This window comes from Nipponia nippon, unplaced genomic scaffold (assembly GCF_047370975.1).
Source record: "Nipponia nippon isolate SJK-2023a ecotype South Korea unplaced genomic scaffold, ASM4737097v1 scaffold_37, whole genome shotgun sequence".
NCBI lineage: Eukaryota > Metazoa > Chordata > Aves > Pelecaniformes > Threskiornithidae > Nipponia > Nipponia nippon.
In genome coordinates, this window is record NW_028262355.1 from 3,126,293 (window position 1) to 3,145,774 (window position 19,482).

At 47.7% G+C, this 19,482-nt stretch overlaps 1 pseudogene; it reads left to right on the top strand.

Annotated features, from left to right (window-relative positions):
* The first annotated feature begins 223 nt into the window (after positions 1-223).
* On the top strand, positions 224-1,723 carry LOC148053787 (uncharacterized; annotated as a pseudogene).
* The last annotated feature ends 17,759 nt before the right edge of the window (positions 1,724-19,482 follow it).

Consider the following 19,482-nt stretch of genomic DNA (forward strand, 5'->3'; position numbering starts at 1 on the left):
GTGAGACACCCACACCTTCTCTTAGGTGGAGGACAGCCAAGCGACGGGAGTTACGAAAGAGAAAGGAAGGAGAGAAGGAGAAAGAAGCGTCTGAACTGGCCAGTTCTCCCATCAGCGCCGAGAGCAAGAGCTGCGATGAGTGCCAGGCCCTCAGGGCCCTGTTGCCCCACTGCTGCATGCTGGGCCCTCCATACCTCTCCACTGGCCCCCTCTCCATTGCACGATGCTGTGAGTTTGTTTGTTTGGGGTTTTTTTAATTTTTTGCTTCCCCGCACCTCTTCTCTCTAGTCTTCTGTCCTGCTCCTTCACGCCCTTTTTTCGTCCTCCGTCTCTGTCCTGCAGCTGTTGCTGTTTTTTCCTTTTCCATCTCTTTGTCCTCATCTGCATCCGTCTCTTCCTCCACAATTGCTCTGGCCCCTTTTCTGGCGTTCTTTTCCTCTCTGTACCTGGAAGTGCTGCTTTGTCTCCCTGCCTTCTCCCTCTCGCTTACCTTCCTTCTCTGTCTCTCCCCCTCCCTTGCCTTGCTCAGTGCCACTGTTTTTTCCCATTCCGTATCTCACTGTCCCCGTCCTCCTTCCTCTTCATCTCTTATTCTCTCGGACACTTTGTGCTGCTCCCTGCCCCATTTTTTTTGCCCTCCATCTCTTTGCAGGGCTCCTAAGACCTCTCTCTCTTTCTCCACCCTCCCACTCCCTGTGCTTCTCAAGGTCTCTCTCTTTCTCTCTCTCATTGGCATTATTCTTGTCTGTCGCTCTGCCTTGCTTCCTGTCCTTTCTTGCTATATCCCTTTGCCCTGCTCCCTGCCCATATTCATCATCTTCTCTGTCCTCTTGACCCTCCCAGGTGTTTTTCTTCTCTGTTGTGATCCTGCTGTTGCCCTGTTTGTGTGGTTTTTTTTTTCTTCTCTGCACTGCTCCCCGTTGCTCTTTCTGTCTCTTAACCCATCCCTGCTGCTTTTTTCTCTATCTCTGCCCAGATCCCTGTCCCTTTTTCCCCCTCTGCCCTGCTTCCTCTTGCCATCTTGTCTGCTTTTCTCTCTCAGTCCCAGTCCCTCTCCCATCCTTTCTAACTATATCTCTCTCCAGATGGCTCTCCTTTCTTTCCTTTCTCTCTTCCTCATTACTCTTTTTCTCTCCATCTCTCTCCCCCTCACTGCCTATCCCAGTTGCTTTTTTCCTCCAGTGCTCTCCTGCTCTCTGTCCCCCCTTTCTCTCTCAGTCATTCTGCCATGCTCCATCTCTTGTTTTTACTTCCTCCATCTCTGTCCTGCAGCCCATCGCTAGTTTTCTCCTCTTCCATCCCTTTGTGCTGCTCCTTCTCCTTGTCTCTTTCCCTTTTTTCTGCCTCCTGGCCTTTTTTCCTTTCTCGCTCCATCTCTCTCTCTCTCCTGCCCCCTATCCCCCTGCCCCTATCTTGGTTTCTCTCTCCTTCTCCTCACCTTTCCTCTTGGTGCTCTGCCCCGTTCCCTCTTTGCTCTCTTTTCTTCTTTGCTTTCTTCTCTCTCACTCTGTCCCGCTCCCTCTCACTGCTTTTTCTTGCTCCATCTCTGTCCTGCAGCCCAGCGCTGCTTTCTTCTTTTCCATCTCTCTGTCCTGCTGCCCATCCTAGGCTTTCCCCCCTCCCTCTCTCTCCTGCTGCCTGCCTCTTAGTTTTGCCTCTCTTTCACTTTGGCCTGCCTCCTCCTTCTCCCCCTCCCTCCCCCTCCTCTCTCTCCGTCCTCTAGCCCCTTGCTCTTTCTTTTTTCCTTCTTGGTCTCTTTGTACAGATCTGACCCTCCCTTTCTTCCTCAGTCCCTTTCTCCTCTTCTCTCTCCTTTCTCTCTCTTTGGCTCTAGGTCCTGCGCCCTCTCACCATCTTTGGCCCTCCTTTCTTCTTCCTCTCCTTCCCCACCCCCCATCTCTCTATCCCTTGGTCCTGCTCACCAACCCTACCTTTTCATGCTCCATCTCTCTGCAGGGCTTCTCCTCCCTAAACTTCTTGATTTCTCCACGTCTCTGACCTTTTCTTGCCACCTTTCTCTCTCTCTGCTCCCCACTCTTCTTTCTGCTCCTCTCTCCTGCCCCCCATCACTGTGTTTTCTTCCTCCATTTCTCTGCCCTGCTCCCCAGCTCTCTCTTGCTTTCTGCATCCCTCTGTGGTGCTCCCCGGCCTTCCTTCCCTCTCCCTCCCTCTCTCCCTCTCGTTATCCTTATGTCCCTCATTCTCTCTCCACCCCTCTGTCTTGCTTCCCACTCCTAATTTCCCTTTTCCATTTCTCTCTCCTGCTTTCAGTTCCTGCTTTTCCTGTGGCTCCACCTCCCTCTCTTTCTCCCCGTTGCTCTTGCTTGCTCTGTATCCCAGCATCGTGCTCCCCATCCCTCTCTTTCTCTGCATCCCATTTTCTTGCTCCCTCTCCCTCACTTGCTTTTTCTAGCCCTCTCTCCTTCCTCCTGTCCTTCCTTCTCCCTGCCCCTGGCCTGCTGCTTGTCACCGGTTTCTCTTTCTCCCACTTTCTGCCTGGGCTGTCACCCACTTTCTCTCTCTGTCCCCCTCTCCTTCCTCCAACCTGTATTTCCCTCTCTCTAGCCCCCTGGCCCTAATGCTTCTTTCTCCATCTCAGTCCTGCTCTCTGACCCTTTTTTCCTCTCACTGCCCATCTCTCCTGCTTCCTGTCCCTGCTTATTCTGCCTTTATTCCTCTGTCCCACTGCCTCTCTCATTGCTTCTAGTTGGAACCGCCTGGCCAGCCACCTCTCCCTTCTTTCCTTTTTCTCTTCCCTAGTCTGGCCCTACTTCTTCTTCTGCTGTCTCTGTCCAGCAGCCCATCACCCTTTTTCTTCCTTCTCCACTTCTGACACTCTCTCTGTCCTCTTCCTTCTCCTGCCTTTTGTCTCTCCATGTCCTGCACTCAATCCCCCTCTTTCTCTCTCTCTCTCTCTCGCCCTCCTTCCTTTTCCCTCCTTTTTCTCTGCATCCCTTTGTCGTGTTGTCCATCAGTATTTTTTCCTTCCATTCCTCTGGCCTGCTTCCTGTCCCTTACTTCTTTGTCAGTCCCTCTGTCCTCTTGCCCGTCATGAGTTTTGCTCTCTTCATCCCGCTGCCCTCCTTCCCAGTCATCTCTTTCCACTCTATCTTTCCGTCCTGCTCCCCAGCAGTGTTTTGGTTTTTTTTTTCCTCCAGCTCTGATCTGCTTCCTGCCCTGTTCTTTTTCTCTCTCTCATCCTTTCCACTTCCCTGGACCTCTCTCTCTGCAATCTTGTGTCCCCCCACTGTCCTGGTCCGTTTCCCTCTCTTTGCCTCTCTACCCCTCTGTCCCTGTCCTTGCCCCTCTTTTTACTTTCTCCATCTCTCTGTCCTGCTGCTCATCTCTGTCTGGCTCCCTTTCTGTTTTTTTTCTCCCCCTCCCTTGGCTACTCTGCTTTGCTTCCTGTCCCCATTTTCGCCCTCTCTTCATCCCTCTGTCCTGCTCTGGGTTCCCTCCCTCTCACTCCTGCACTTGTCCTGGTAACACACACTCCTGCTGTGTGTTACCCGTCTTTCTCCCTCTTGACTTCTTCCTCTTGCTCTATCCCTCTGTCCCACTCCCTACAAGTATTGTTTTCATTCTCTGTATTTATCTTCTGCCCCTCACTATTTGTTTGTCCTCTACCTCTCTCTCCTGCCCCCCATTACCCCCGCCTACTGTTCTTTCCTCTTCCCTCTACCTCTGCTTTTCTGTATCCTCGCATCCCGTCCCCTCCTTCCCTCCATATCTCTCTGTCACACTCCCTTGCTCCTCATCCCTCTCTTTTGCTTTCTACCCTTCTGATGTGTGTGTCCCACAGCCCCTCCTTTTATGGCTCCCGGTCTTCACTCTAGACAGCCTTCTCTCATTCTCCTTCTCTTGCTCTTAGCGTTCTTTTCCTTTCTTTTCCTCGATCCTGCTGCCCATCACTAGTTGGTCTTCCTCCGTCCCTTTCTCCTGCTCCCTGGCCTTGTCAGGCTTTCCCTTTATTCTCCCTCTAGTCTGTCTTTGCTTTCTCCATCTCTGTCCTTTCCCCGGACCTTTTTCTCTCTGCTCCTCACTCCTTCTTCCTCATCTGATTTTTCTCTTTCAGCCATACCTCTCTTCTCTGACCCTCTCTGCTCTTCCCTTGCTTTTCTTTCTCCAATTATCTCTTCTTTTACCTGTCCCACTCTCTGTCCTGCTCCCTCTCCCTATTATTTAGTGCTGCACCTCTGTCCTGTGCTCTGTCCCTGTCTTCTCTCGTGCTCCACCTCTCTGGCATATTCTCTCTTGCTCTTGTTGGCTCTCTATCCCGGCACCCCCTCCCAGGCCCTCTCTCTTCTGCACCATCCTGCTTTCTGCTTCCCTGTTCCTCACCTCTTTTCTAGATTGCTCTGCCCTTCCTCCTCTCTTTCCTTGTCCCTCCCCATCATAGACTGCCCCCAAACCCTGTCCTCACGGCAGCAAGCTGGCCCTTGAAAATGCTTTATTCTCCTTAAATGCAGGTGCCATTAGCATCAGTTCAGGGAAAGAGCAGCGTCTCCAGCAGCTCCTGCAGAAGGAGGGGTTCCTGCCTGAGGAGAGCTACAGTCATCCCTGTGGATAATGGTTGCTTGTTCTTTCCCTCTCCCAGAGGCAGCACTGAGGACTCGGTTGGCGGTTCCTCTCCAGGGATGCTGGTGATTGCATCTGGCTCAGGTTTGTGTGGGTTGCCTTTGGCCTCATTTTCCTAGCGGCATGGGCAAAAATGGACAGCTGGACGCTTCCTGGCTGTGGACAGGAGCTGCCGCAGCTGAAGCTGGAGAAGCCAGAAAAAGGTAAAGCAGCTGAAGAATAAAATAAAGACGAGCCAGCCAGCAGCTGCCTCCAGCTGCAGACAGGAGACAGCCTGCCTCTCAGTGTGAGGAAGGATCCCTCTTAGCATAGCCCTCAGCAGATCCAATTGCCAATGTGCATTGCAGGGTCCGTATGCGTAACTGGAAGCACAGTACAGCCAGGTAACACGTGCACGTGTGAGGCTATGTATCTGGGAGGCCTTGTATTGTAAGAGCTGTAAGACACCAGTCTGTTCTCTTAGGTGGATGACAGTCAAGCAACTGGAGCTATGGGGTGGAGGGAGAGAGAGACAAAGACATGTCTGAACTGTCAAATTCTCCCAGCAGCTCTGAGAGCAGGAGCTGCAGTGAGTCCTCACTGTCCCCTTTTTAAAAGTCCTCCCTCTCTGTCCTGTGGTCCATTGCTATTCTTTGTTTTTCTCCATCTCTCTCAGGCTGATTCCCTGTCACTTCCTCCTCTCTGGCCTGTAGCCCATCGCTATTTTCCCCCCCCCCTGTACCTCTCCCTCTGTGGCTCCCTTTCCCTATTTTTCAGTCCCCCTTCTCTGTCCTGCAGGCGATCGCTGTTGGATTGGGTTTACGTGGCAAGGTTTTGTTAGGTGGGGCAGGGCAGGGGCTGCAGGGGTGGGTTCTGCAAGAAGACACCAGGAGTTGCCCCCATGTCAGGCGCAGCCACTTCCAGCTCCAAGATGGATCTGCAGCTGGTCCAAGCCGAGCCCATCGGCAATGCTGGTTGTGCTTCTGGAATGGACATTTAAGAAGGGGTAAAAAACGCTGCGCAGATGCTGTGATAGAGAACGTGAGTGTGAAACAGCCCTGCAGACACTAAGGTTAGTGAAGAAGGAGGGGGAGGAGGCACTCTAGGCACTGGAGCAGAGATTCCCCTGCAGGCTGTGGTGAAGGCCATGGTGAGGCAGGTTGTTTTTTAGATTTGTTCTTATTATCCTACTCTTGATTGTGATGGACAATAAATTGAATTAATTTCCCCAAGTTGAGTCTGTTTTGCCTGTGACAGTACTTGGTGAGTGATATCTTTTGTCCTTATCTCGACCTACAAGCTTTTTTGTTGTATTTTCTCCCCGTCTTGTTGAGGAGGGGGAGGGATAGAGTGCCTTGGTGAGCACCCGGTGGCCAGCTGAGGTTGGCCCACCACAGTTGCCTTCTATGAGGCTCCCTGTCCCTATTTTTCAGTTCTTGCCTATGTTTCTTGTACCCCATCGCTTCTGAAACTTTCTACCTCTCCATCCCTATTTTTCAAATTCTTGCATAGGTTTCTCAAACCCAGTTGCTTTTAAAATTTTCTTGCTACCTTTCCCTCTCTCTGTCTCCCTGACCTGATTTTAATTTCTTGCCAGTGTTTCTTGTACCCCATCGTTTTTCAAATGTTCTTCCTACTTCTTCCTCTCTGCAGCTCCATGAACCTACTTTTGAATTCTTGTCTATGATTCTTGTATCCTGTTTCTTGTAAAATTGTCGTTCTACATGTCCCCCTATCCATCTCCCTGTCTCTAGTTCTTATTCTTCCCTCTGTCCTCTACCCTGTCACTTTTTACACTTTCTTTCTACATCTCCCCCTTTCTAGCTCCCTGTCCCTATTTCTTAGTTCTTGCCTATGTTTCTTGTACCCTGCTCCTTTTTGAAAGTTTCCTTTCTATGTCTACCTCTATCCGGCTCCCCATTTCTATTTTTTTTTTTTTAATTTCTTGCCTATATTTCTTTTCCCCAATTGCTTCAGAATTTCCCCCCGTCCTGTTACCAGAAAGCGGCAAAATAATTCACTCTCTAAAACTTAGTTTTGGCATTTTAGAAAGCAGGCATTCTTTATTGTGCAGCTGGGCAGCACTGGGGATCATTCCACCATGAGGGCTCCGACAGCTTGATAAACCTTCAGTAATTGCATACTATGAAATCATACACATTCATAGGATTTCTGAGAATTTGTTTACATAAGCATGAGATATCCTGGAACTTATTAACATATGTAAATGTCCAATCCGCATGCGCAGTTGTCTTCCATAGTGGTCTTCAGGTGATCTTTGGGGTCTTCAGATGAAAGCTCGTAGTCGTCTTCACTGTGTTCGCTGACTGACCTTTACTTCTGTGCAAACTCAGTTCTGGGATCATGTATACGATGTCCTTCAAGGTCGGTTTGTTCTGGTCTAATGGTCATTAGACCAGACCTTTCTTACTTTATGGTTTGGCACATCTGCTCTCCCAAGGCCCAGCTGTCTGAAGGGGATTATTCAGGGGCTTCTTATCTTACAAGTGTCCCAACTATTCACAAAGATTTACCTTTGTTTGGTTACATCTGTTGTGCAATGATTCTAACGACTTGAATTGATAGCTTCTTATTTATATTCGCAAGTATCAATCCCTCCTTTTCTTTTGAGGGCTTGTGGCTTATACGCTACAGTCCTCACTGTACAAACTTATTATATCTTGTACAGCAGTTACAACATTGGATCATTATGCAGGCAAGAATGCAAGCTATGATAATAATCACAAATAAAAATAATCTCTTCAGCCATAACCAATTAGGTAACCAAGAAGTGGGAGCATTCCAAATCTCTTCAAACCCAAAAGAGGTATTATCTTTAGTTACTTCATGTAAGGTTATTGTTTGGCCGCGTATGATTTTTAAATCTTTGGATGTCCTTCCACTTTCATCAATGTGTGTACAGCAGCTTGAATTTACTACCGCACACACTCCTTCATGGGAAGCCAAATCATGTCTAAAGCCATCCTGTTTTGTAATGCAACTTTCAAAAGTTTGGTAGTATCTTCTTGTAAAGCTTTTATAGCATCGGATGTGGCATTCCTGATTTTCTCCATGACTCCTGCTATGTTTACTATTGCTTTTTCCAATTCACTGACTCCTAACGCTGGGATTAACCATCTGACAAATGAGTGAAAGGCAGTAGACCGAGTAATCAATGGATTATCCATTGCTCTTTTTTTTGTTTTCCAATTGGGGATTTAATCCCCCCATTCCATGGAGATGTGTTATTACTTTAATGTCTGGGGACACCACCCCTAACGTACAAGAACCTGTCCACCAGGGAGGCAGTACTTTAAGGGCTTGGTCTCCACACAGCCAATACCATCCCATTCCTTTGGGCACTTCCCAAAATTTTAAACTTTTGGGCTGTCCCAAAGGCTATTCCAAGTGGTATTGAAAGGAATTGGTAGGCCAATTAGTGTTACATCGGACCAAGTACTATGCTTTGGGAATCTAGCACAAATCCAACATTTGCTTGCATTAATAGCTGAAGCCACTTCTGCTACTAATGGCACATGAACATTCTCTTGCCATGGACCTTCCTAGTTTCGGCCCAAACACTTCTGAACTTATCAATAACACAGAAACTAAAGTTGTTGTTTGAAAACGAGCTTGAGAGGAGCTGCCTCCTCGGAAGTCCATGGTTTTGGAGCCTTTTTGACTCTTGAGTAATGAATCCAGGGCCCTTTCTTATCTAGTTTTAGGGCTGTGTATGTTGTCAGTAAAACCTGAAATGGTCCTTTCCACTTTTCTTGCAGGAGTTCTCTGGTCCACGACTTCAGGTATACCTAATGTCTGGGCTGGAACGGGTGTACTGGGGAATCGAGATTCAGAGATTTATTTACAATCACATTATTTTTCATTTCTTGTATCACTGTCCCTAAGGTATTAGATACTTTCGTGAATCTTTCACCACTGATGTTTAATTCTTCTGGTAATTTAGGAATCTGGTACGGTCTCCCATACAACAGCTCATAAGGGCTTAACTGATGGTTTCCTTTAGGCTGAACTCTAATTATCAATAGCGCAAGTGGAAGTGCTTGTATCCAAGTCATTGAGGTTTCTTGGCAAATTTTACTCAATTGCAGTTTTAAGGTCTGATTCATGCGCTCTACCCGTCCACTGGATTGCGGGCAATAGGGGGCATGCAGCTCCCATGTTATTTGTGATACTCTGCTTGTCGGACAATGTCTACAACAAAACATGGCCCCCTATCAGAGGAAATCCCTAAAGGAACACCAAGTCGGGGTATTCTTTCTTTAAGTAAGATTTTGACAACTTCCCTGGCCTGTTGGCTTCAGGCCATCCTGTAAAAGTATCCACCAATACGAACAGATATTTTAACCCTCCTTTTCTTGGCAGTTCAGTGAAATCTATCTGCCAGCGCTCTCCTGGAGTATCTCCTGGTTTTGTGGATCCAAACTGAATTCTGTTCTGTGTCTTTGGATTATTTCTAAGGCATGTTTCACATGTTTCAACTACGGACCTTATAATTTCTACCATATTATGACTCACCACTGACTTTTGCAGATGTTTCAGTAAGTTCTCAGTTCCCCAATGAACACTATTATGTTCTTTCTTTACTATCTCATGCATCAAAATCGGGGTTAGAATTACCTGCCCCGTAGGAGTAACAGCCCATCCATTTTTCTGTATTTCAGCTCTTAATGTTTCAATTAAGTTTCTGCCCTGACTATCATAGTTAGGAGATTCTCCTAATTCTGTTTTCTTTTCAGGTATTATTGCCAATATTCCTTTACCCTTTTCTGCAGCCTTACGAGCGGTCAAATCGGCCAATTGATTGCCTCTTTCTTGTGGGGTGCGGCTGGTTTGGTGAGCTTTGCAGTGCATAACAGCCACTTCTTTTCGTTTCTGTACACTTTCGAGTAACTTTAGAATCTGCTCCGCATGTTTAATTCTGGTCCCTTGAGATGACGATAGTCCCCTTTCTTTCCAAATCGCTCCATGTGCATGTAATACTCCAATGCACATTTGGAATCGGTCCATACATTCACTCGCTTTCCTTCACTCAATTCTAAAGCTTTTGTTAGTGCAATCAGTTCTGCTTTCTGGGCTGACATTTTTGATTGCAGAGCTTCTGCTTCTACAACCGTATCCACTGTGGTCGCGGCATATCCCGACATCCAGATCTCTTGTTTCACAAAGCTGCTCCTGTCCGAATATAGCTTCCAGTCTGGGTTTTCCAGAGGGGTGTCTTTCAGGTCAGGTCGGCTGGAATACAGCTCCTCGATGGTCTGTAAACAATCGTGTGTGGGCTCTTCTTCCAGTTGTTGAGATGACAGGAAAACTGCTGGGTTTACTATTGCCGTTGATTTTAAAACAGCATCATTTTGTTCAAGAAGTGCTACCTGGTACTTCAACATCGGGCTCGGAGACAACCAGTGCCCACCTCTTTGGTCCAGGACAGCGAGTACCATGTGTGGTACAAACCCAGTCATTTCCTGTCCCAGTGTCAGTTTCCGGGCTTCTTGGATTAACAGCCCAGCAGCGGCGACAGCCCCCGGACCACCTGGCCGTCCTTTGCTGGTACGGCCCCATTGCTTGCAGAAATAGGCCACCATGCGTCTGTTGCCTCCTGGCATCTGAGAGCGCTCCCAGAGCCGTAGCTTGTCACTCGTGAACGAATTCAAAAGTTTTAGTTGGATCAGGGAGTCCTAAAGCTGGTGCCTTCATCAGAGTTCTTTTTATTCGTTTGAAAGCATTTCTGGTGCTGCTGTCCCATTCCAAACATCCAGGCGGTGAAGTTTTCAGTAGCTCATACAAAGCTTTCACAATGAGTCCATAGCCTGCAATCCACAGCCTGCACCACCCCACCGTTCCCGGGAAGGCCCGCAGCTCCCGTGCATTCTGGGGCTCGGGACACTGGCAGACGGCTTCCTTTCTTTCTGTGCTCAGTCTTCATCCTTTCAAAAGTTCAAATCCCAGATACCTGACGGATTCTCAAATGACTTGTGCCTCTTCTTTTGAAACTCAGTAACCATTCATTCCCAGAAAATTCAAAAGAGCAATATTAATTGTAAGCACTCTTCCTGGGTTACAGCTGCAATTAGAATATCATTGACATACTGCAACACAGTCCCTGTCTTGTATCCTCTTTTCCAGGTTTCCAGTTCTTTGGCTAATTGATTTCCAAATATTGTAGGACCATTTTTGAATCCCTGTGGCAGCGCTGTCCAAGTGTACTGTGATTTATGACCAGTTTCTGGATTTTGCCACTCAAAGGCAAATATATTTTGACTTTCTCGCTCGAGAGGTATGCAGAAAAAGGCATCTTTCAAATCTATAACTGTGAACCATTCTTGGTTTTCACTTATTGTTGTCAGTAAAGTATATGGGTTTGCAGCTACTGGATGAATATCGTGAACAATTTGATTAATATCTCTTAAACCTTGGACCAATCAATAACTTTTCCCATCTGCTTTTTTTACTGGCAAGATGGGGGCGTTGTATTCTGATTCACATTCCCTCAGCAGACCGTATTCTATAAATTTCTCAATAATTGGCATTAATCCGATTCTAGCTTCTAGTTTCAAAGGGTATTGCTTTTGTCTTACTGGCTTTGCTCCTGCTTTGAGTTCAGTTTTTACCAGTTCAGCGTTCCTAGCTTTACCAGGGACTTCTCCAGCCCATACGAGGGGCATCACTGCATTTTTCCACTTCTGCTGGGGTGCCAATTCCTAAAGTTTTATCTTCCTGCAATAGGAATGCAGTTGCTAGTACAAGTTTAGATTCAGGAATTAACACATCAACCTCCCCGTCTTTAAATCATATTTCCGCTTCCAATTTTTCTAACAAATCTCGCCCTAGCAAAGGTTTCGGAGCCCCTGGTAAATACAGGAATTGATGTGTTACCCATTGTTTTCCAGTTTTGAATGTTAAAGGCTTGAAGAATGGCCTAGTTTCAGCGTTACTAGTCACGCCAACAACTTTGATTCTCTTATTACAAAGTTCAAAACCTTTTCCATTCAAAACTGACTAAGCTGCTCCAGTGTCTACCAGGAATTCTGTTTCAGTTGGATCTTCCCCCAGCTGTATTTTAACCAGAGGCTCTGCTGGGGAAGACTCCTCCATCCCCTTCATTCCTCAGTGTTAACTGCAGTTGTTGTTGTCAACACGGAATCGGCTCCTTCTGTTCCCTGTCGGGAGGGGCAGTTCGCTTTCCAATGTCCCTCCTTTTTTACAATAAGCGCCTCTAACTCGTCCTCTTCCTCCAACTCCATTCCTACCTCCTTGAAATCCTCCTCTACTTACTTGCAATCCTTCTAAAGCTGCTATCAACGAAGCATGACATTTTTCTTTCACCTGATCCCTGTTTCTGAAAGCTATCCATGCGACTTCCAACAATTTCCCTAAGTCCCTGACATCTGTGCCCTGCAACTTTTGTAATTTCCTCTGAATGCCATCTGTTGACTGTCCTATAAAGAGGGACACTGACTGATTTTTCCCTTGTTCCGATTCCAGGTCCATAGTGGTATATCTTTGTGCAGTTTCTTTTAGTCTATCTAAAAATTCAGTCGGTGACTCCTCCTTATTCCGCTTAATCTGATACAACTTCCACCAATTCACCGCTTTAGGAACAGCATTCCTAATTCCAAACAAAATCAGCTTCTGGTATCGTTTTATTAATTTCCGTTCTGTCATTAGGATCCCAGTCTGGATCTGTAGGAGGTAAATGTTGCTCCCACCGACCCTGCAATTGTCCTGTAGCAATTTGTCCCTCTGTTTGAGTTCTTGCCTTCTAAAGATGATTTCTCTTTCTGCGCTATCAAACAATACCGACAGAAGAGCATCGATAGCCTTCCAGTCAGGGTCTGTAGTTCTGATCATTGTGTCAAAGGCTTTAGCCACCTTCTCAGGGTTATCGCTATAATTGCCCGCCGCCTGCTTCCAATCATTTAAATCAGCAATCGAAAAGGGCTCCCTCACAGTCAGGGGTCCTTCGTTCCCAACAGCCGTCCCAATGGTGCTCGCGGCGCTGCTCCTGCCGACCACGCGTCCTCCCAGCCACCGGCGTCGCTCCTCTCTCTCTGCTCTCAGTCGCCCGCTTCAGGGGGCTCAGGTTTGTCATTCTGCAATCTCTGCCTCGGCCCGGGAGCAACCAACGCTTCTGGGTCATCCTCTGGCTCATCCTGAACTCATTGTAAACACCTCTGTCCGATACCACCAGCAGAACAACACCTTTTCAAACCTTTCCCTTTTCCATTGCTCTTACTCTCTTTCCAATGCTAGCACCAAAGGATCTGAGGGAGCCAAATTTATCCCGCACTTCTGCTGCCATGCAGGGTGTGAAGGTAAAGTGAAAAACATATCCGCATGCAGGACTTCATCTCACTTTCCTTCCCGTCCTAAAAATAACGGGCAATTGCAACAATGTATACGGGCAATTGCAACAATGTATACCGGCAATTGCAACAATGTATAACAGGCAATTGCAACAATGTATACCGGCAATTGCAACAATGTATAACGGGCAATTGCAACAATGTATACCGGCAATTGCAACAATGTATAACGGGCAATTGCAACAATGTATACCGGCAATTGCAACAATGTATAACGGCAATTGCAACAATGTATAACGGGCAATTGCAACAAAGTATAACAGCAATTGCAACAAAGTATAACGGCAATTCAAAGTTCCACTAACCGGCCACTTTCCTCCATCCCCCAGGTTATACACTGGCCACCACCGATTACAACGTTTGGTTAGATCAGCTTGCTTTGCAGCTCCTCCCGGGGTCCTGCTGTTTGCTCCCAATTGTGTAAAATGCACCCGAGAGGAGATTTCTCTAAGGTCGTTTCCCTTTTAGAAGTTGCAGTTCCCATTTTAAAAGCAAGACACAAAACAATTTAAACCAAGCTTTTCACACCACCACCACACAATTACAAACGCTTAGGGCCACAAACACACAAAAGCACCCAGTTACAGCCGCGACCCTATTCAGCATTCAAATTCGCAGATCAGACAAACTCCCCAGCCTCGGTTTCTGGAAGGAGACCTATCCTTCAGTTTGGATCCAAGGGTCCTTTCCCTTTGCCCCAGGGATTCAGCCCAACCCTGCGCAGCTTTCGCTAGGACTGACGGGCAGGCAACAGAAAACAACGCTGAAAGAATGCCTTTACCTTATTGCCGGTCCTGGCTCAGAGCTCTTCAGTCCGGGGATCGGAGGTTCTCCCTGAGAATCCCTCAGTGCCAGAGGGAGGTCCCACAGTCCCTCGGATCCATCGATGTTCAAGAGCAGGGTCCCACCTGGGGTGCCAAAATCTGTTACCGGAAAGTGGCGAAATAATTCACTCTCTAAAACTTAATTTTGGCGTTTTAGAAAGCAGGCATTCTTTATCGCGGTGCTGGGCAGCACTGGGGATCATTCCACCATGAGGGCTCCGACAGCTTGATAAACCTTCAGTAATTACATACTATGAAATCATACACATTCATAGGACTTCCGAGAATTTGTTTACATAAACATGAGATTTCCTGGAACTTATTAACATATGTAAATGTCCAATCCGCATGTGCAGTTGTCTTCCATAGTGGTCTTCAGGTGATCTTTGGGGTCTTCAGATGAAGGCTCGTAGTTGTCTTCACTGTGTTCGCTGACTGACCTTTACTTCTGCGCAAACTCAGTTCTGGGATCACGTATACGATGTCCTTCAAGGTCGGTTTGTTCTCATCTGATGGTCATTTTGCACCTTTCTTACTTTATGGTTTGGCACATCTGCTCTCCCAAGGCCTAGCTGTCTGAAGGGGATTATTCAGGGGCTTCTTATCTTACAACTGTCCTAACTAATCACAAAGATTTACTTTTGTTTGGTTACATCTGTTGTGCAATGATTCTAACGACTTGAATTGATAGCTTCTATCTATATTCGCAGGTATCAAGACCACCAACATCCACCGCGGGGTTGATACACGTAACCCACAGCGCGGTACAGCTGCGTAGCGCATGAGAGACAGAGGTTACGTGCCTAGGAAGCCTTGTCTCGTAAGAGCTGAAAGACACCCACATTTCCTCTTAGGTAGAGGACAGCCAAGCGACCGGAGTTACAGAAGAGGAAGGGAGGAGAGAAGGAGAAAGAAGCGTCTGAACTGGTCAATTCTCCCAGCAGCACCGAGAGCGAGAGCTGTGGTGAGTGCCAGGCCCTCCCTGCCGCTCCCCTGGCCCCCTCTCTTTTGCACGCTGCTGTGATCCGTAGCGGTCTGCGAGTACAAGGTACGTCCGCGTTGTGTGTCCGCGTTTTTCCTAGGGCACTTGTAATATGGACTTCAAAGTTAACGTCAAGAATGCACCAGCTCTCCTTCCTTCTGTAGTTTTTCTAGGAACTATTTTAACGCAGATCCTAAAAGGAAAAGAAGGTCTGCGCTGGAGCGTGTTCTGCCTGTGCAAAGCCGACTTCCCTCCGTTTATTTTGCCTTCCTGAAAGCGCAATCTTCTGTTTCTGTGCGCTTACTAGGAAATGATATCGGGAAAATAGTTGCGTCCTAAAAGAGGAAAGACGCCGTTTGTAAGAGTTCAGGCGTTCAGATGAAACAGGCTTTGTTTTCGTCATAGAAGCTGTGTGCTTTTTCAGTCAATAAGTTTTGAAAATATCTTAGAGCAGTACTTGAAAAGCTTACTGAGATACTAGCGTCTGTACTAAAAGCGATCCAGGTCCAAGGAGAGACGTGGACAAAAGAGGAGGAATCGGCGTCACTTTCCCGGGAAGCATTGCCAGCCTTGTAAGTAGCGACAGCGAGTCCTGACGTGGTTTCGGTGAGTTACTGCTTCGGCAGCGTCCTTTTTCCTTAACCTACAGCGTGTGGTTTCTTACTTCAGTTGGAAAGAGATTTTCCAGAATGGAAGTCTTTCTCATTCAAAGAAGTTGTGTTTTATGAACTCCCCATCAGAGTGGGGATCTTCAGAGATGATGCGCTTGGCAGTAGAAGTCAGCAGCAGCGAGACTTTCCGCTCTCTTAAAAAAAAAAAAAGAAAAAAAAAAAAAAAGGAAAGAAAAGTCCGTTTGCTTCCAAAGACCCGAGCACAGCACGTCTTCCGGAAGTCGATGGCATCGCTGGTTCTCAGTTGCAACAGCCGAGATGTCATCAACACGCGTTCCTCTGCGTGCTTCGGTGCAGCCAAAAGCGTTAGCAAATCTGCCGGTCCTTTTTGGTAGCCTTAGGCATTGCAGCCCCGGGGATTGGATTCCGCCCGCAAAGTAAAACCGTATGGGGGATCTCTTCTCTCACTGATTTTTCTACCCTAGATGTAACTTTAGGAAAAAAAAAAAAGTTAAAATTGTCTATGCAAACTGCCTTGCGTTGTTTCACCTGCAGCTGCCAACTAGCTGTGGCGTTGTTTCAACTTTAACTGCCAACTAGCTGTGGCGTACAATTGCTTAGGTGTATTTGAGCCGTTAGGTATTTGTTCTAAACGTTGACCAGGAGAGGCAACTGAACGTTACGGGGTTTTTCCGCCCCCCCCCCCCCCCCGCTCGTTTGACGGAGTGCTCTGAAGTACTTTCTGTCTGGCTTTCAAGGGTGCGTTTCCCTGGCAGTTCAGTAGCATCTCTCTCGGGCAGCGCGGCTGGCCAGATGTCGCTCCTAATGACGTAAGGCGCAAAAAACCCCTGGTCAAATGATAACTGCGTATCTTGGAGACAGATAATCTGCTGGTATCGATTCACAGCTGTGCAAGTTAAATTAACGCAAAAGGAAAATCCAGCCCTTCTCCAGTAGAAGTATTTTTATTGGATGTCTGTAAGCACACGCACAGCTTTTTTAGTAGGAAGCGAATTGCTGCGATTTGTCCTCTGGTTTTCCTTTTACCCTCAAAAGCGTTACGCTTCGCTTCCAGCTTTATCGACCGAGCCAGCAAGATGTGCAGCAGCAGTGCAAGGACTTGTACTCATTTCAGCTGGGTTAGAGTGAAATTTCTTCTTAGTAGCTGGTATAGCGCTGTGTTTTGGATTTAGGATGAGAATAATGTTGATAACGCAGTGATGTCTTGTTTGTTGCTGAGTAGTGTTTATACTGGTCAAGGACTTTTCAGGTTCCCATGCTCTGCCAGGTGCACAAGAAGCTGGGAGGGGGCACGGCCAGGACAGCTGACCTTGAGTCAGAGGGACTGCGACCTGTGGATGAGTCCACGCGGGAGCAGGACACCCCGAAGCATCCGTGGATGTGGTAAGCCCATGCCAGAGCAGGTATGTCGCGAAGCGTCTGTGGCCATGGTTATGTCTGTGCTGCAGCAGGTATACTTCTGAAGGGATTGTGGCTGAAGGAGAAGGCCATGCTGGAGAAAGTACCCCTCGAAGCACTGGTGGCTGTGGATGAGTCCGCGCTGCAGCAGGTACACCTTGAAGCATTGGTGGCTGTGCATGAGCTCATGCTGGAGCACCTCAAGGCGTGTGGGCATGGGTAAGGCCATGCTGGAGTAGGTTTACTTCTGAAGAGAACGTGGCTGTGGGTAAGGCCATGCTGGAGCCAGTATATCTCGGAAGGCATTGTGGCCCATGGAGAAGGCCACGCTGGAACAGGTGCACCTCTAAGTGACTGTGGAGAAGTCTGTGCCGCAGCAGGTATACTCCTGGAGAGACTGGCTCGTAGATAAGGCTCCGCTTGGAGCAGGTAAACCCCTAAGGGACTGCAGCCCCTGGATAAGTCCAAGCCAGCACGGGAACGGAGGGGGAGCACGGCAGAGCAGAGCCTGAGCGAGAGGTGCGTCACCGTCCCCTGGCAGGCTCCCCCCGTGGCGTGGGGCAGCCGCCGGCTTGCGGGACAGGGGCTGGGGGGGGCTGCAACCGTTTGGGGGGGCTGCCCCCATTTTATTTCTCTGGCGGAGCTCCCCTTTTTGGGGGGGCGCCTACATATGTAAACGGCATTATTAAAGTAGCGAGCTGCCGGTCGGGGCTGTTTTCCTTGTTTTTGTGCCTTTTTTTTGGGGTGAATTAAAAGGGTGGGGTGGGGTGGAGGAGCCTTGGGGGTGATGATGTCATTTGGGGCACCCCAACGTCCCTGGGGGCGGGGGCGTGATGATGAAACAGAAGAGCAGGTGAGTGGGGGATGAAGGTGTCACGGGGAGGTTTCCCCCCAGAGGAGGTGGGTCACAGCCCCAAAATGCCTGAAAATTCATTAAAAACATTAAAAACTGTAAATACAGGTGTGAGGCATTGCAGTAGAGAAAAATCTCTCGCCTTTATATATATATATATATACAAAAATAATATTCACTTATATATATATAAAAAAAGGATTTCAAAATACAAACCTGTATCTGCTATATTATATAAAGGGTTTTAGACTATTAAAAAATCTAAATGGAGATAGATAGGGTTTTAAAATAAAAAAGAACTTGTCTATATGTTAAGAAATAAAGGAGTTTAAAATGCAAAAAGAGATGATGGATATGAAGGAATTTAAAACAGAGAAAAGTCTGGATAGGTAGAGCTCTCTACGCTTACCGTGTGTCACCGAGTAAAAGGTTCTATGGAAGTGTAAACAGATAACTAAGACTAAATAGACAGAATTGTAAGTAGGTATCTAAGTCTAAAGAGGGAAGTCTAAGATATCAAAGTGTCAAAATATCCAAGTCTAAACAGCTAGCTAATCTAAATAGATGTGCTATATAATAAGTGTAAATAGCCACATACATGTCAATAGATATAACAGTGTAAACAGGTAATATGCATCAAAGGTATCTGTTGCCTGAATATATGTATGTGTAACTAGCTACCTAAGTGTAAATGTCTATGCTACAGAAGGTTTATAAAATGCAAAGAAACCCTGTTTATAGAAAGGATTTAAAAACTCGACCTCCCCCTTGAATCTCTCTTGCAGGTATAAAAGCACTTTCCAAAGCTGTCCCTTCCCCCTTTTCCCATCCCGCTTTGGGGCCAGTTTCCCCCAAATGGGGACTTTCCCCTGCGGGGCCACACAATTTGGAGGGGGGGAGCAACACGTTTGGGGCTCCCAGGAAAGCCGAATCCACCTGGATTTGTGCAGCTGGAAAGCAAACACTGCCCCCCCCCATGTTAATGCAGAAAACCAAAACCAAAAATGACCCATTGTTATGTTGTGGAAAAGCGCCGGAAAACCCCAGAACTGAATATTTTGGAAAGCAGAAACCCCCAAGTTTTGTATGATGTCAAAGCAAAAAAAAAAAAAACCACAAACAACCAAAACAAAAAACAACCAAAAAACAAACCAAACCCCACCAAAAAACACTGCTAATTTTAGCAAAAATTGGGGTGAAATGCTGGCAGTTCGAGGAGCATTGCTGGGAATTATCTGGAGTGGATTTGTTCTCTGGCATGGATTCCTTCTCCGGAGCGGACTATCCGTTGCGGCTTATCCCAGGTGAGTTATCTGCTGTGGATTATGCCGGGCGGACCCCCTGGTGTAGGTCATCCCCACCCGTGTCCCCCCGTGCACCTTTCTACCCACACACAGCCGCTGTCCGTCCGTGTCCGTCTCCTGCCCCCAGTCCTCCTCTGCCTGTCTCTGCGCCCTCCCAAGTGCTCTCCACCCAAACGTCCCCCCACACAAGGTTTTTCCCCCCGTGCGGGGTGTTTTTTTCCCCGTGACGTGCCCCCCGTGTCCCCTGCCCTCCAGTCTCGTGCCCCCGCTCCCCTGCTCCCCCCTCCCATAGCTCCTTTGCTTCTGGACCCCCGGGGCGCTGCCTGCACCCCCCCATCTGCCCATTGCCCCCACCCAAACTCCAACACCCCCCACCCGCTCCCTGTGTTGTCCAAAAAGCGGATCCTTTGCCCGGTGTGCAACGGCCCAATAACCACCCACTCAGGAGAGACATTGATCACTTATTTCAGGTCTGCGCAAAGCTGGGTGCTTGGCGATTTCCCACAAATCAGGCACACCCTCACACAAATCGGCAGTGTATTTCTCAG